This window comes from Ranitomeya imitator, unplaced genomic scaffold (genome assembly GCF_032444005.1).
Source record: "Ranitomeya imitator isolate aRanImi1 unplaced genomic scaffold, aRanImi1.pri SCAFFOLD_268, whole genome shotgun sequence".
Taxonomy (NCBI): Eukaryota; Metazoa; Chordata; class Amphibia; order Anura; family Dendrobatidae; genus Ranitomeya; species Ranitomeya imitator.
Genome location: NW_027193874.1, coordinates 93,591 through 112,652, shown reverse-complemented (window position 1 = coordinate 112,652; position 19,062 = coordinate 93,591). Strand labels below are relative to the sequence as shown.

At 46.1% G+C, this 19,062-nt stretch overlaps 1 long non-coding RNA gene across 1 annotated transcript; it reads right to left on the bottom strand.

Moving 5' to 3' along the window:
* Positions 1–9,047: 9,047 nt before the first annotated feature.
* On the bottom strand, positions 9,048–9,556 carry LOC138654404 (uncharacterized). The gene is made up of 3 exons (XR_011316270.1): positions 9,464–9,556; positions 9,213–9,325; positions 9,048–9,121 (listed from the first exon to the last, which is right to left on the bottom strand). It is a non-coding gene; the product is annotated as an uncharacterized lncRNA (long non-coding RNA).
* Positions 9,557–19,062: the final 9,506 nt, after the last annotated feature.

Here is a 19,062-nt window from a genome sequence, read left to right as displayed (position 1 = left end):
CGATGGACCCACCGGCCTTGACTTGGGCCAGCATGTCCAGGAGGGTGTCTTCCTCCCTGTCCTCGGGTAAGCTGCAGACCGGTAGGACGAAAGGTTCACGTTCATGATGAGCCTTCATCAGGTTGACGTGACAGGCCTTTCGCCTACCCCGAGCGTGGTCAAGCGTGACCACGTAGGTGACCGGGTTGAGCTGTTGGTGGACAACGTACGGGCCCTCCCAGGCTGCCTGAAGCTTATCCTTTGGTACGGGGACCAGCACCCACACCTTTTGACCCATGTGGTAGGTCCGCTCCCGGGCGTTCTGGTCGTACCAGTGCTTCTGGTCAGCCTGAACCTGCGTCATGTTGTCATACACCAACTGCGTCAAGGTCTGCATCTTGTCACGGAAGCGCATGACATACTCCACCATGGACACTTCAGAAGGGTTCGGCTCCTCTTCCCAGGATTCTCTTACCATCCCAAGGGGTCCCCGGACTCGCCTGCCGTACAGGAGCTCGAAGGGGTAGAACCCCGTCGAGGCCTGCGGAACCTCTCGGTAAGCAAATAGCAGGTGTGGGAGGTACCGCTCCCAGTCGCGCCCTTGGGTCTCAAACAGCATGTGTAGCATCTGTTTGAGGGTACCATTAAAGTGTTCACACAAGCCATTGGTCCGAGGTTTCCTTGTAGTTCTGTTGCCTGTTCGCCAGCTTCCGGTCCCAGGGTGTGACGTGACGTCATGGAAGGTCCTTGTCGCATACCATCTTTAGCACCGGAGGAGCGAGGAGCGGGAAAGGCGCCGGAGGGTGAGTATATGATGATTTTTATTATTTTTAAATTATTTTTAACATTAGATGTTTTTACTATTGATGCTGCATAGGCAGCATCAATAGTAAAAACTTGGTCACACAGGGTTAATAACGGCGGTAACGGAGTGAGTTACCCACGGCATAGCGCGGTCCGTTACCACTGGCATTAACCCTGTGTGAGCGGTGACTGTGGGGAGTATGGAGCGGGTGCTGAGTGCAGGGGAGTGGGGGAGGGACTAATCGGATTGTGGCCGTCGCTGATTGGTCGCGGCAGCCATGACAGGCAGCTGGCGAGACCAATCAGCGACTTGGATTTCATGACAGACAGAGGCCGCGACCATTGAATATCCGTGACAGACAGACGGAAGTGACCCTTAGACAATTATATAGTAGATGTTCTGGTTATTAGGTAATAAATGTAATAAAAAGGTGTTAATAATGAATAGAGATGTAGTGCAATATGTTGTTATCCATTTTGCTTGGTCCTGTTATTTATTCACTAGCTATTGAACCCGTTCTACGCCCGGGTAGCGAGCTTTTATATTGGTATATGGTCTCCATCCTGGTATGTGCTGCTCCATCCTGCGTCCCCATCCTGTCATGTGCTGCTCCATCCTGCATCCCCATCCTGTCATGTGCTGCTCCATCCTGCGCCCCCATTCTGACATGTGCTGCTCCATCCTGCGCCCCCATTCTGTCATGTGCTGCTCCCATCCTGCGCCCCCATTCTGACATGTGCTGCTCCCATCCTGCGCCCCCATTCTGACATGTGCTGCCTCCATCCTGCGCTTCCATTCTGACATGTGCTGCACCCATCCTGCGCCTCCATTCTGACATGTGCTGCACCCATCCTGCACCTCCATTCTGACATGTGCTGCTCCCATCCTGCGCCTCCATTCTGTCATTTGCTGCTCCCATCCTGCGCCCCCATCCTGTCATGTGCTGCTCCCATCCTGCGCCCCCGTTCTGTCATGTGCTGCTCCAATTCTGCTCCCCCGTTCTGTCATGTGCTGCTCCCATCCTGCGCCCCCGTTCTGTCAAGTGCTGTTCCCATCCTGCACCCCCGTTCTGTCATGTGCTGCTTCCATCCTGCACCCCCGTTCTGTGATGTGCTGCTCCCATCCTGCTCCCCCGTTCTGTCATGTGCTGCTCCCATCCTGCGCCACCGTTCTTTAATTTGCTGCTCCCATCCATATGCCCCATACGCTGCTCCATAAAGGTTTATGGCCCCCATAAGATGCTCCATAGTATATGCCCCATTCACTGCTCCATAAAGGTTTATGGCCCCCATAAGATGCTCCATATTATATGCCCCATACACTGCTCCATAAAGGTTTATGGCCCCCATAAGATGCTCCATAGTATATGCCCCGTGCACTGCTCCATAAAGGTTTATGGCCCCCATAAGATGTTCCATATTATATGCCCCGTATACTGCTCCATAAAGGTTTATGGCCCCCATAAGATGCTCCATAGTATATGCCCCATTCACTGCTCCATAAAGGTTTATGGCCCCCATAAGATGCTCCATATTATATGCCCCATACACTGCTCCATAAAGGTTTATGGCCCCCATAAGATGCTCCATAGTATATGCCCCGTGCACTGCTCCATAAAGGTTTATGGCCCCCATAAGATGTTCCATATTATATGCCCCGTATACTGCTCCATAAAGGTTTATGGCCCCCATAAGATGCTCCATAGTATATGCCCCGTAAACTGCACCACAAAGGTTTACGGCCCCCATAAGATGCTCCATATTATATGCCCCGTACACTGCTCCATAAAGGTTTATGGCCCCCATAAGATGCTCCATAGTATATGCCCCCGTACACTGCTCCATTATGGTTGATGGCCCCACAAGATGCTCCATAGTATGTGCCCCGTGTCAGGTGGCATAAGTAACAAATAGCTGTGGCATGAAGTGCCACAGCCTCATGCCACAGCAATTTGTTACTTGCGCCACCTGATTCCTTTCCTCCGCGATTTTCTTGGTCCTCCTGCTGGCAGAATCGGCGCCTGCGCAGTCCGCGCTTTCCGGCGCCATTTTCTTGACACACTGCGCCTGCGCAGTCCGAGAAAATGGCGCCGGAAATCGTGGACTGCGCAGGCGCCGATTCCGGCAGCAGGACCAAGAAAATGACGTCGGAAAGGAATCAGGTGGCGTAAGTAACAAATTGCTGTGGCATGAAGTGCCACAGCTTCATGCCACAGCAATTTGTTACTTACGCCATTCCTTTCCGCCGCAATTTTCTTCGTCCTCCTGCTGGCGGAATGGGCGCCTGTGCACTCTGTGTTTTCCGGCGCCATTTTTTTGAAGACACACTGCGCCTGCGCAGTCCGCGCTTTCTGGCGCCATTTTCTTGAAGACACACTGCAGTGTGTCTTCAAGAAAATGGCGCCGGAAAGCGCGGACTGCGCAGGCGCCGATTCCGCCAGCAGGAGGACGAAGAAAATCGCGGCGGAAAGGAAAGGCGTAAGTAACAAATTGCTGTGGCATGAAGTGCCACAGCATAATCAGGACGCAAATATGTGCACGGTGTCCCCCTGCTCCCGACCCCCTGCTCCCGGCAGTCCGCGCCTTCCGGCGCCATTTTTTTTTCCTGACACTCTATAATGTAACGCTAGGAGCGTCGCGCCTGCGCAGTCTATAAAGGCTTCGGACAGAGTGACGCTCCCAGAGTTATAGATTGTATGTTTTGGTAGTGCTGTCAGAAAATCTCAGCAGGCGGTGTGTGAGCAAAGTTGTTGTTTTTTTTTAATACCAATTCTATCCACAGTTTAGAGGGCGATGATGGAGCCAGTCTAACGATCTAGTTAGGACGACTATGTCAGGGTATAAGGCCATAGACTAAAGCCTCACAGTAAACGATCCCTGAATATCGGGCACATCCATAGCCTTATTACTGCCCCCTGAAACATGACCACAGTCTAGGGAGAGTCATTGAGAAAAATGAGGAAACACGAACTAAAAACATTTAACTGATCAATATCATAAAACATAAAAGTAAAACTGTGATGTATTTTATATACTAATAATACAATGATGTCGCTATTCCATGGTGTTTCACCATTCAGAGGTTCCAGGTTCAATGTCAGACACTGAGTGTTGGACACAAAAGGTAATAAGTGTTTGTAGAATAAGGTCCGGCCACCGGCCACTATCTGTATAAAGACTGAATTTTATCAGTTAACAGAATACATAGTTACGTTTGATAAATGTGAAAAAAATGTAAGTAAACCTAGAAGTATTTTTATTTATTTTTTATTGTAATTAATAATAATCTTTATTTTTAGATAGTGCTAAATTCCCTATCAGTATGTCTTTGGAATGTGGGAGGAAACCGGAGAACCCGGAGGAAACCCACGCAAACACGGAGAGAACATACAGACTCTTTGCAGATGTTGTCCAAGGTGGGATTTGAACCCAGCGCTGCAAGGCTGCTGTGCTAACCACTGAGCCACCGTGCTGCCCATATAACTAATAATAGGATGGAAGGATAAGGGAGGGGTAAAACTAGGAACAGAACCAGTAGACACAATCATAGTCAGGGAGTCAGCCGGGGTCAGATGCCAGGTGATCAGTAGAAGAATGTGAAGGTCCTTCTATACAGGTAATTAATAATAGGATAGAAGGACAATTTTTTTTTTGTAATTAATAATAGGATAGAAGGATAAAGGACAGAATCAGTAGAGACAATCATAGTCAGGGAGTCAGCCGGGGTCAGATGCCAGGTGATCAGTAAAAGCAGTGATGGTGGATCTGCTGGACTTCTTGTCTTTCAGATGGTTTTAGGGCAACAGGCGCAACAAGCAAATGCTCGAGCAGCCCTGGATAATCCGCGCCGGTGGGATGATAAGATCCGGCGGAAGACGGAACCTGTGAGAACAGAAGTAAATATAATGTAAGTGATGGGACTCCATATGGCACCATACTACTGTGCGGTCACTGTGGCTGCACGGCAGAGGAATATTATCACACAGAGGTCATGGATCATTGTCAGCCATCATACATGTGAGGTCAGGGATCATTGTCAGCCATCATACATGTGAGGTCAGGGATCATTGTCAGCCATCATACATGGGAGGTCAGGGATCATTGTCAGCCATCATACATGTGAGGTCAGGGATCATTGTCAGCCATCATACATGGGAGGTCAGGGATCATTGTCAGCCATCATACATGTGAGGTCAGGGATCATTGTCAGCCATCATACACGTGAGGTCAGGGATCATTGTCAGCCATCATACACGTGAGGTCAGGGATCATTGTCAGCCATCATACATGTGAGGTCAGGGATCATTGTCAGCCATCATACATGTGAGGTCAGGGATCATTGTCAGCCATCATACATGTGAGGTCAGGGATCATTGTCAGCCATCACACATGTGAGGTCATGGATCATTGTCAGCCATCATACATGTGAGGTCAGGGATCATTGTCAGCCATCATACATGTGAGGTCAGGGATCATTGTCAGCCATCATACATGTGAGGTCAGGGATCAATGTCAGCCATCATACATGTGAGATCAGGGATCATTGTCAGCCATCATACACGTGAGGTCAGGGATCAATGTCAGCCATCATACATGTGAGGTCAGGGATCATTGTCATCCATCATACATGTGAGGTCAGGGATCATTGTCAGCCATCATACATGTGAGGTCAGGGATCATTGTCAGCCATCATACACATGAGGTCAGGGATCATTGTCAGCCATCATACATGTGAGGTCAGGGATCATTGTCAGCCATCATACATGTGAGGTCAGGGATCATTGTCATCCATCATACATGTGAGGTCAGGGATCATTGTCAGCCATCATACATGTGAGGTCAGGGATCATTGTCAGCCATCATACACGTGAGGTCAGGGATCATTGTCAGCCATCATACACGTGAGGTCAGGGATCATTGTCAGCCATCATACATGTGAGGTCAGGGATCATTGTCAGCCATCATACATGTGAGGTCAGGGATCATTGTCAGCCATCATACATGTGTGGTCAGGGATCATTGTCAGCCATCATACATGTGATAATCCCATCACTGACAGATGACATCTGCTCCACATGAATTATTCTCACTGACATCACACAACATGGAGCTGATTCTCACACTTACCTCGTCTCTTTTTCCCCTTTTTTCCATTTTCTGATGTTTCTTCGTTTTTACTCAGATTTATTGGAGATTTTCTTTCCTCCTGAGCTGGAAATTCTAATCAGAAAGTAAAATAAAAACCTCAGTAATGACGTATCCTAATGGGATCTGCTTTGTCTCCTGTATATAGTAGGATTGTTCTAGTCCTGTCTCCTATAGTCCTGATAATCTGGTATCTACTGTATAATTGTCTAAGGGTCACTTCCGTCTTTCTGTCTGTCTGTAACGGAAATCCCAAGTCGCTGATTGGTTGCGGCAAAACAGCCATGACCAATCAGTGATGGGCACAGTCCGGCGGCAAAATGGCCGTTCCTTACTCCCCGCAGTCAGTGCCCGCAGTCCATACTCCCCCCCCAGTCAGCGCTCACACAGGGTTAATGGCAGCGTTAACGAACCGCGTTATGCCGCGGTGTAATGCACTCCGTTAACGCAGCTATTAACCCTGTGTGACCAACTTTTTACTATTGATGATGCCTATGCAGCATCAATAGTAAAAAGATCTAATGTTAAAAATAATAAAAAAAAAAAAAAAAAATAGTTATATACTCACCGTCCGTCGGCCCCTCGGATCCAGAATAGGCCTTTCCCTCTCCTCGCGACGCTCCGTTGACCGCTCCTTGCATTGCGATCTCGCGAGACCGCTACGTCATCATCTTGCAAGACCGCAATGCACTCTTGAGACCGGAGTGTGCGAGGAGCATCGGTAAGCGCTTCGCCTGGATCCGTGGGCCAACGGAAGGTGAGTATATAACTATTTTTTACTTTAATTCTTTTTTTAACAGGGATATGATGCCCACATTGCTATATACTATGTGGGCTGTGCAATATAGTACGTGGGCTGTGCAATATACTACGTGGGCTGTGCAATATACTACGTGGGCTGTGCTATATACTGTGTGGGCTGTGCAATACACTGCATGGGCTGTGCAATATACTACGTGGGCTGTGCAATATACTATATGGGCTGTGCAATATACTGTGTGGGCTGTGCAATATACTACGTGGGCTGTGCAATATACTAACTGGGCTGTGCATATACTATGTGGGCTGTGCTATATACTACGTGGGCTGTGCAATACACTGCATGGGCTGTGCAATATACTGCGTGGGCTGTGCTATATACTACGTGGGCTGTGCAATATACTAACTGGGCTGTTCAATATACTACGTGGGCTGTGCAATATACTAACTGGGCTGTGCAATATAGTACGTGGGCTGTGCAATATACTGCGTGGGCTGTGCTATATACTGCGTGGGCTGTGCAATACACTGCATGGGCTGTGCAATATACTATGTGGGCTGTGCAATATACTATGTGGGCTGTGCAATATACTGCGTGGGCTGTGCAATATACTGCGTGGGCTGTGCAATATACTGCATGGGCTGTGCTATATACTGCATGGGCTGTGCAATATACTACGTGGGCTGTGCAATATACTATGTGGGCTGTGCAATATACTGCGTGGGCTGTGCAATATACTGCGTGGGCTGTGCAATATACTGCGTGGGCTGTGCTATATACTACGTGGGCTGTGCAATATACTAACTGGGCTGTGCAATATACTACGTGGGCTGTGCAATATACTATGTGGGCTGTGCAATGTACTATGTGGCTGTGCAAAACACTACATGGCTGTGCTATACACTACATGGGCTGTGTTATACACTACGTGGGCTGTGTTATACACTATGTGGCCTGTGTTATACACTACGTGGCCTGTGTTATACACTACTTGGCCTGTGTTATACACTACGTGGGCTGTTATACGCTACGTGGGCTATGTTATATGCTACATGGGCTATTATAAACTATGTGGCTGTGTTATATGCTATGTGGGCTGTTATACACTCCGTGGGCTGTGTTATATACTACGTGGCTGTGCTATATACTCCGTGGGCTGTGCTATATACTCCTTGGGCTGTGCGATATACTACATGGCTGTGCTATATACTGCGTGGCTGTGCAATATACTACGTGGCTGTGCAATATACTATGTGGCTGTGCAATATACTTCGTGGCTGTGCTACTTACTACGTGGGCTGTTATATACTACGTGGCTGTGCTACATACTATGTGGCCGGCCGCGAACAATCAGACAAGCGGAGTCCGGCCACGAATTGGCGCGGGAATAGAACCACGCTTTGCTAATTGGTCGCGGCCGGCCGAAGACTGTGTATTCAATGTATTATTCTAAAATCTTCATAAATAAACTACATACATATTCTAGAATACTCGATGCGTTAGAATCGGGCTACCATCTAGTTATATCATAATAGGGCAGAATAAGTCCTATATAATGTACATAATCCCATCTGAGGGGCATTAGATGTGTCACTGATCTAGAGCAGTAAGGGCCCTGTGTGCCACCATGTGGTGCATCACTGATGATATTCTACTATAAGAGATTATGTCACCTTATGATGATGGAGGTTACTGGACGCTACAACGTATCTCACAGAATCCATGAAAGAAACTACAAAATTAGGGAACTAGAGGTACAGTATGGGCCCATGGGCAACATAATTGGGATCCATGAAACATGGATAACATAGGAGACCTATTACAGAAAAACCATGTGGATATATTTGAGCCTTGAAGTCAACATTCCCATTGTTGGTGCTGTAGACATGGACATACCTGATAGTGGGGACGAGGATGACAAGATGATAATAGCGTCGTCATCAGATTCTTTCTGCCTGTTTCGAAGAATAAAAACATGTAAATTGCAAGAAAACACAGTATAAAAGGGGTTGTCTCACTAGAAGAACATGGACTAATGGGCCTAATAAGACATATGACTGCCATAGTGGGGAAGGTCTTCTGCTCAACGCTACCTTCTATAGATTGGAGCGGAATTAAGAATGTCTGGCATGTAATAATACATCTCTCCTACAGTGTAGGCAGCATGAAAAATGCATGACCGGTCACAGGTACGCAGATATGGGCTGTTATCACGAGCGGTTTCCTCTAACCTTGGGATGGTGGATTCTGCATTTGATACTATGGTTATTATGTCCTATATTTGGTGTTGTGCACATAAATCAGCCTAGACCTCCCAATAATGACCCCATAATCTACTCACATTTCTGAAATATTTGTGCTGGATTCTTGGGTATGATCTGGAGAAGACTTGGGATTCTCATTAATCTTCATCCTGGTAACGGTGGTACAGAGCTACATGCGGAAGCAATAAGATATTAAATAATTGTATGTCTACCTTCATAGGTCTTTTATATATATTTTGGATGTATTAACACATACTTACTTTAGAAAGCCTTTCAGAAGATGATGTAAAATTTTTGAAGACAAGGCTCTCATTGTCCTCACTTATGCCCTTCTCACCCTCTGAGACCAGATGTTTTTCCATATTAGAATGGTCTGCAAGACATAGGTAATGAAGTGTTATTAGAGGTTGTCAGTATAACACAGTCACCATTTATTAATGGGAACCAATTGTCACAAAATAAGGAAGACGAGGCAAACAGATACTTAGTTTAGATGACGTCTCCTACTTACTGATAAATAGGCTGGTGTCCACATCTGATGCAAGGTGAGGAACGTACACTGGATTTTGACTTAGAAGGGTGTCAAAGTCTAAGTCATTAAGAAATGGATGACCCTTGATCTCAAAAGCTCCTCCTGGATAAAGGAAAACAAAAGTGATGCGGACATTGTCAGAGACAACTTCATATCTGAACAACGTATCTTAATTTGAACTAATTACACAACTGAGCAGACATGTAGGAAATAGAATGAAAATTTTAGCAAAGAGAACTATAAATGGAGAAGCTGATAGAGAATTAATGTTCCTCATGGACATTAGTGATGTGTCCTCGGTGTAACAAGGGAATATTGATATTATTGTATCTGTTACCTGTCCCAAGTCTATCCACAGGATTTGTTTTCAGCAGCTGAGTGATGAGGTCCTTAGCATCGGGTGGAGGACTGTAATGATGATCCCAAATGATATTTCCTGTTATATAGAAAATTAAAGAACATAAAACCTATTTACAGGACTGTAAGATAAAGCAAAGGACGTAACTAAACCAAGATAACCAGTAAAAGCAATGATCAGATTATTTTACTTACCAGTGACAACATTTTCATAAAACTCAGATAGGGAAGCCCCATCAAATGGTGCAATTCCCATGAAAAATTCATTTAATATGATGCCCATATCCCACCAGTCAACAGGTCTTCCATAGGCGTTCTTCAGGATGACCTCAGGGGCTGTGTAATAAGGGCTGCCACACTCCTGGAAACCAACAGAAAAAAGCAATGAGAATCGATGAAACTATTATTATGACAAGCTCTTGACATAAAATCAGAATTACAGAAGATAAAATATCAGTGGAAAAGCTCTCTAGAAATGAAGAACGTAGGGAAGACAAAATAGAGTTATGAGATTTGTACAGAACAAGCTAAGTTCCTGTAGGTAATGCTGACCTCATGGTCCTGGAACTCTCTGGAGATGTTCTCTGCTGATTGCTTGTAGGTGTTGGTGTTTGGTATCATGACACCAAGTTTTGAACATCCAAAGTCGGTAATTTTAATATGTCCAGTAGATGTTATCAGGAGGCTGTGAAAGAGAAGATGATTTTAGCTTCATAGACCGTGAGATAATAAAGGATAACTCCCCCCCTTTGTTATACTACAGGTATTCACTTACTTCTGTGGCCTCAGGTCTCTGTGCACCACACCGTGACTATGCAGGTATTCCACACCAAGGACTGCTTCTGCAAAGTACAAGCGGGCCATCGGGACAGAGAAAGGACCCCTGGTGCTTAGAAGGGTCGCACAGTCTCCACCTACAGAAGAAAGGAAATATGACCGGTGAGGGGTTTATACAGCGGAGCACCATGATGTATGAAGAGAAGTGAGTGGAAACATTGGGGCAGGGGATAATATATAAAGATATAATGTACATAATATTAGTCTGAGGTCATGATGAAATTGTCGTCCAAGTAGCTCATGACATAAAGTGATCTCGTATCTGGTCTACACCTGGAGATACTGACGTTCTCAGTGCGGACATACGGGGAGATCACACACATCAATGACTTTAATAGACAACCTATAGTAAATGCTCTGTGGGAATGTAACATCCACGGGGACAAGTCTTAATGATATGAGAGGTGATAAGATGTCAGCAGACATGAGTTGAATACTACACAATGTTCGTGTCCTACCTCCTACATACTCCATGACCATACACAGGTGATATCTAGTAGGGAAGGAGCAGAGCATGGAGACCACAAAGGGACAATCTGCGAATGTTAGGATGTCCCTCTCGATATATGTCCTTTCCATTTTATTAGAAGTAGTCAGGTTCCTCTTGGCCATTTTCTTCATAGCAAAGATGTTTTGTGATCCCTTATGGCGCACTAAGCAGACGGCCCTGGAGAGAAGGAGAATCCATGGTTTATAATGAACCCTTAACAGTCTGGATATTGAAGTCATTACGTGATCATTTGTACTAATGATTAATGGCAGCAGTCCGGCCATCACTAGAAATCCACATCTAGAAATCCATGAAATAACACTACATAGATGATGGGAGGTCGCACCGCGCCCCGTCTGCCCTCACCAGGTCACATTATAGATGAGAGAATCTGCTGACATTCATCTTGGGCAGATTCGCTATAACCGACCAGTAGATACAAGTCAGTAACAATAATAATTAGTCAAAATGTAAATTGCTCCAATTGTTGTAAGAAGATGGTTTTTAGTCTTTCTCCACAGCCCAAGGCAGAATAAATAATGGAGGGACAAGAAGACGATAAAAAGTAATTAAACACATTACACCCACTTGTCTTGGTCCTTCCCCGGTCCATCACTGCAGTCCGCCATCCTCTGTCTTTGGTTGTTCTCCCTTCTGCTGCTGAGGCCAGTGATTGGACTGACATGGTCATGGTGGAGGGTGGAGATGTCATCGGCGTCAGTATCGCGTCACCCCTCACGTGACCGTGTGCAGCCAATCACTATTACCAGCTTCATAATGGGGCCCCGAAAGATCAGGAGGAAGCATAAGAACAGAGGAGGTCTAGGACCGGTGGGTGTCATGTATTCTATGATATCATCCCTTTCCTTACAGACAGATGTGTTACAGATCAGTTCGCTCTGCTGTATATAATGGAGCTGAATAGTGACATTGAGATGTGGACAGTGATGTGGACTCAGATCTTCTCCCTATGATAACACTGAATGGCAGAGCACAGAGGCCGAAGCATTGTCATAGGGAACCCTGAGAAATGGGGATTATGTTAATAGAAATCTCACCCAAAAGCACCGCTGCTGATCAGTTTGATAGTTTCATAGTCGCTTATACGCGGCTCTCCTGCCGGGATCAATGATTTAATCAAGTCCTAGAAAAGAATAAGAAATAATACTAAGATATAGAAGCTGAATACAATAATACTAAAGCAGAAACCATAATAGTATAGATAATGAAATCAGCGCCATGACCCAGTGAGTATAATGCGCCCAATATTTCAAGGACACTCCACAAATACTAACCAAAACAACAACGAAAAAAGGGCGAGTGATAGTCCTGAAGACAATTGTAACAATGTTTATTGAAAATACATATAAAATAACAAGTATATAATAAAAAATCTTACATGTAAGGACAAGATGGAATGAGAAGCCAAATGAGAACAGAAATAACGACCCTCCATAATGCTAGTGAAGTGGATATGTGGAGTGAATCCTGGAGCTAGTGTGAGTATAAATCAAGTACATATCAAACAATGACGTCTACCCCATTAGTCCAGGATGTTCCCCATAGTATCCCACTAGGATGGGCGCTCAGCCAGCCCCAACGCGCGTTTTGAATGGGCTTCCTCGGGAGCTGTGGACTTGATTTTGCTGGGGTGGTTTAGTGTTCCACTACAAGTATGGGATAAGGTTTCACCTTCATAACCCTAAAATTATATCATTTGTATTCCATCCTCCCCAGAAAACCATGTCCTAAGAACTGCTCTAGCACCAGCACTTTATGGTGCATGTCCTAAGATCTGCGCTAGCACCAGCACTTTATGGTGCATGTCCTAAGATTTGCACTAGCACCAGCACTTTATGGTGCATGTCCTAAGATCTGCACTAGCACCAGCACTTTATGGTGCATGTCCTTAGATCTGCACCAGCACTTTATGGGGGCATTTCTTTCTACTAATCTCCTCACACTAGCTCCAGGATTCACTCCCCATATCCACTTCACCAGCATTATGGAGGGTCGTTTTTTCTGTTCTCATTTGGCTTCTCATTCAATCTTGTCCTTACATGTAAGATTTTTTTTATTATATACTTGTTATTTTATATGTATTTTCAATAAAAATTGTTACAATTGTCTTCATGACTATCACTCGCTCTTTTTTTTTTCGTTGTTGTCTTGGTAAGATACAGTAGATGCTGGAAAACATCTCAGGATGTAATAACTTTTCCTCCTTTATTATGTCCCAGCTAATTTACACTGATCCGATGTAGAGGACGATACGAGCCGACGCTCTGCAGACACGAATGAAATATAAAGCGGATCCTCTATATATCGATATAATTGTAAAGTGCTGGATAAAACGCGAGATCACACAGGGTAGAACTTGCAGAGAATCTGTCAGCAGGTATGTGCTATGTAATCTGGGAGCAGTTATGATATAGGGGAAGAGACCCTGATTCCAGCGATGTGTTACTTACTAGACTTTCTGCTGTTGCTTTAATAAAATCAGTGTTTTATCAGCCGGAGATTATCACTAGGACTATGTGTCTCATGCCATGTTGTCCTAGTACTCTGTAAACCCACCACCACGGTATAGCAGATTTCTGCCTATGCACAGTGTATACAGAAAAGCTGCCAATCAGTGGTGTGGGCGGTGTTCTACAAGGTTCAGCATTCAGAGCTCTGCTAGATCTGCAGCAGAGAAGACAGGGATATTATCACATCTGCTGACCCCAGTAAATTAAGTGATATATCGCTGGAATCAGGGTCTCTGTCCCTACATTATGCTACAGCATAAACCTGGTGACAGATTCCATTTAATATAAATGCCATTCTCTAAGACCACAGTGTCCTCTACACTTAGAAAAGAGCCGTCCCATGGTTATATGGGGATAATACTGGACGGGTCACTCACACCCCATGATCTGGTGATACACACACACCCCCATATCTCTATGATACTTACATCGGCGGATTCTTGGATCTCCGGGATCTTACAGATTCCACTGTCGGGATTCGCCAGCGCTGATGGTACTAAAATAATGATAACGTGATGAGAAAATAAAATGTATTAGTCGATATCAGTCCTACATACATAATACCGTAATATAAGGGAGAAATGACAAGACGTCTGAAAATGGGAATAATACTCGTTATATGGGGACTCTACATATGAGAACGTACAGCGCACCCACAGATAAAGGTAATGTAAGTGGTGGCGGACCCCCAATCACCACATGAATGAGGAGCCCCCACCCTCACTGCACATGTGAGTGATGGGAAGAGAGCTGAAGCATAGCAGCCATATGCAAATTATCCTGGAAGTGCACTGGGGGCGTGTCACTGCACTCGGACTCCTTCGTCACCGCCCCCAGTGCACTTCCATCCTGATTTGCATATGGCTTCTATGTTACATTTCTCCTGACTGGCACATTGGATTTCAGCAAAGAAATACTTTTTATTAAAGGGGAACGTCCTCCGCCGTCATCCCACCACTCCTGTATGTATCATGTGCTGACAGGTCCCCATTACATGGAGTAGAGAGTAAATCCACCATTATTCCCTGCTTTGTAATATCTGGATATAATGGGGGGAACGTCCTCCGCCATCATCCCACCACTCCTATATGTATCATGTGCTGACAGGTCCCCATTACATGGAGTAGAGAGTAAATCCACCATTATTCCCTGCTGTGTAATATCTGGATATAATGGGGGGAACGTCCTCCGCCGTCATCCCACCACTCCTATATGTATCATGTGCTGACAGGTCCCCATTACATGGAGTAGAGAGTAAATCCACCATTATTCCCTGCTTTGTAATATCTGGATATAATGGGGGGAACGTCCTCCGCCGTCATCCCACCACTCCTATATGTATCATGTGCTGACAGGTCCCATTACATGGAGTAGAGAGTAAATCCACCATTATTCCATGCTGTGTAATATCTGAATATAATGGGGGGAACGTCCTCCACCGTCATCCCACCACTCCTATATGTATCATGTGCTGACAGGTCCCCATTACATGGAGTATAGAGTAAATCCGCCATTATTCCCTGCTGTGTGATATCTGGATATAATGGGGGGAACGTCCTCCGCCGTCATCCCACCACTCCTATATGTATCATGTGCTGACAGGTCCCATTACATGGAGTAGAGAGTAAATCCGCCATTATTCCCAGCTGTGTAATATCTGGATATAATGGGGGGAACGTCCTCCGCCGTCATCCCACCACTCCTATATGTATCATGTGCTGACAGGTCCCCATTACATGGAGTAGAGAGTAAATCCGCCATTATTCCCTGCTGTGTAATATCTGGATATAATGGGGGGAACATCCTCTACTGTCATCCCACCACTCCTATATGTATCATGTGCTGACAGGTCCCCATTACATGGAGTAGAGAGTAAATCCACCATTATTCCCTGCTGTGTAATATCTGGATATAATGGGGGGAACGTCCTCCGCCGTCATCCCACCACTCCTATATGTATCATGTGCTGACAGGTCCCATTACATGGAGTAGAGAGTAAATCCGCCATTATTCCCTGCTGTGTAATATCTGGATATAATGGGGGGAACGTCCTCCGCCGTCATCCCACCACTCCTATATGTATCATGTGCTGACAGGTCCCATTACATGGAGTAGAGAGTAAATCCGCCATTATTCTCTGCTGTGTAATATCTGGATATAATGGGGGGAACGTCCTCCGACGTCATCCCACCACTCCTATATGTATCATGTGCTGACAGGTCCCCATTACATGGAGTAGAGAGTAAATCCGCCATTATTCCCTGCTGTGTAATATCTGGATATAATGGGGGGAACATCCTCCGCCGTCATCCCACCACTCCTATATGTATCATGTGCTGACAGGTCCCCATTACATGGAGTAGAGAGTAAATCCACCATTATTCCCAGCTGTATAATATCTGCATATAATGGGGGGAACGTCCTCCGCCATCATCCCACCACTCCTATATGTATCATGTGCTGACAGGTCCCCATTACATGGAGTAGAGAGTAAATCCGCCATTATTCCATGCTGTGTAATATCTGGATATAATGGGGGGAACGTCCTCCGCCGTCATCCCTCCACTCCTATATGTATCATGTGCTGACACGTCCCCATTACATGGAGTAGAGAGTAAATCCACCATTATTCCCTGCTGTGTAATGTCTGGATATAATGGGGGGAACGTCCTCCGCCGTCATCCCACCACTCCTATATGTATCATGTGCTGACAGGTCCCCATTACATGGAGTAGAGAGTAAATCCACCATTATTCCCAGCTGTGTAATATCTGGATATAATGGGGGGAACGTCCTCTGCCGTCATCCCACCACTCCTATATGTATCATGTGCTGACAGGTCCCATTACATGGAGTAGAGAGTAAATCCACCATTATTCCATGCTGTGTAATATCTGGATATAATGGGGGGAACGTCCTCCGCCGTCATCCCACCACTCCTATATGTATAATGTGCTGACAGGTCCCCATTACATGGAGTAGAGAGTAAATCCACCATTATTCCCTGCTGTGTAATGTCTGGATATAATGGGGGGAACGTCCTCCGCCGTCATCCCACCACTCCTATATGTATCATGTGCTGACAGGTCCCCATTACATGGAGTAGAGAGTAAATCCACCATTATTCCCAGCTGTGTAATATCTGGATATAATGGGGGGAACGTCCTCTGCCGTCATCCCACCACTCCTATATGTATCATGTGCTGACAGGTCCCCATTACATGGAGTAGAGAGTAAATCCGCCATTATTCCCTGCTGTGTAATATCTGGATATAATGGGGGGAACGTCCTCCGCCGTCATCCCACCACTCCTATATGTATCATGTGCTGACAGGTCCCCATTACATGGAGTAGAGAGTAAATCCGCCATTATTCCCTGCTGTTTAATATCTGAATATAATGGGGGGAACGTCCTCCGCCGTCATCCCACCACTCCTATATGTATCATGTGCTGACAGGTCCCATTACACGGAGTAGAGAGTAAATCCACCATTATTCCATGCTGTGTAATATCTGGATATAATGGGGGGAACGTCCTCCGCCATCATCCCACCACTCCTATATGTATCATGTAATGACAGGTCCCATTACATGGAGTAGAGAGTAAATCCGCCATTATTCCCTGCTGTGTAATATCTGGAGATTCCTTGTAGACGGTCATGTGATCAGCTCACCTGCAATCAGATCGCTGCTCGGCTCCAGCTGACTCCTATTAGAGTCAGGGATTTCCGGGGTCACATTCTCCCCATATTCGTCGTCGCCTTCTGGTGTTTCCTAATAGATATAATAGAGATAATTAATATGTGGAAGATTTCACTAAATCCCCAAATCCATCAATCAGGATGGATGAAACCAACATTTACTGATGCACCAATTGATGGCTCCTTACCGGAAGGGTCCAACTGGCCCTCCAGAGAACTGGAGGATTCTCCAGGGGGCCCAGGCATTGACACCTGCTGGCATACAGGGCAGGCAGCTGCCTAGGGCTCCTGCTGCTCCAGGGGCCCTAGCCAGTGGCGTATTGCTAGAAGCGGCAGACCATGCAGCTGCTATGGGGCCCGTGAGTCAGGGGGACCCGCCTGATGCCAGCGGAGCAGCAGTGGGTGACAGGCTGCTGCAGCTAAAGCCTGTCCCCGCTGCTAAAAAGAAATGAATCTTCTCTCAACACCACACCCCCATGGGCGTGGAGAGCGGTGAATATTAATTTCACTTTAATAGCGGGCAGTGTTAGCCACAGGCTGAGTCTAACACTGCCCCCTATCATGGCTGGCAGACCAGGGCCCCCGCTCACCCAGGGGCCCCAGCCCAAGCGGCCACTATGGGGCCTGTAAGTCAGGGGGGCCTAATGCCAGCACTCCTCCCCAGTGTGCACCACATTCAACTGTATCGGCATCACAGATGAAAGCAATAATGGAGGAGAGAGCATCAGACGACGCTCCATCTCCCATCATTCCCCTCTGCCTCTGACACTGAAGGTGTGTGATGACGTCACTTCATCGCGTACCCGCTGTGTGTTGGGCAAATGGCAGTGCAGCTGCTGATACCGGAGCAGAGCCGGGATCAGTGGGGAACAAGGAGGAGAGGTGAGGATTGTGTTTGTTTATATATATATATATATATATATATATATATATATATATATATGTCAGTGAGTGAGTCCTGGTGGCCATAATACTGTAGGACTGTGGAGCTACATTCAATTTGGGAATGCATTATACTCTATGAGGGTCTACATTAAATTCTATGGGGGGCTGCATTATATTCTGTGGGGGGCTGCATTATACCCTAAGAGGGGGGCTGCATTATACCCTATGAGGGAGGGCTACAGTATACCCTATGAGGGGGGCTGCATTATAACCTATTAGGGGGACTGCATTATACCCTATGAGGGGGGCTGCATTATACCATATAAGGGGAGCTGCATTATACCCTATGAGTGGGCTGCATTATATCCTATGAAGGGGCCTGCATTATAACCTATGAGGGGGCTGCATTATACCCTATGAGGGGGCTACATTATACCCTATGAGGGGCGCTGAAGTATACCCTATGAGGGAGAGTTGCATTATACCCTATGAGGGAGGGCTGCATTATACCCTATGAGGGGGGCTGCATTATACCCCATGAGTGGGCTGCATTATACCCTATGAGGGGGCTACATTATACTCTATGAGGGGGGCTGCATTATACCCTATAGGGAGGCTGCATTATTCCCTATGAGGGGGCTGCATTATACCCTATGAGGTAGGGCTACATTATACCATATGAGGGAGGGCTGCATTATACCCTAGGAGGGGGCTGCATTATACCCTATGAGGTAGGGCTACATTATACCTTATAAGGGAGGATTGCATTATACCCTT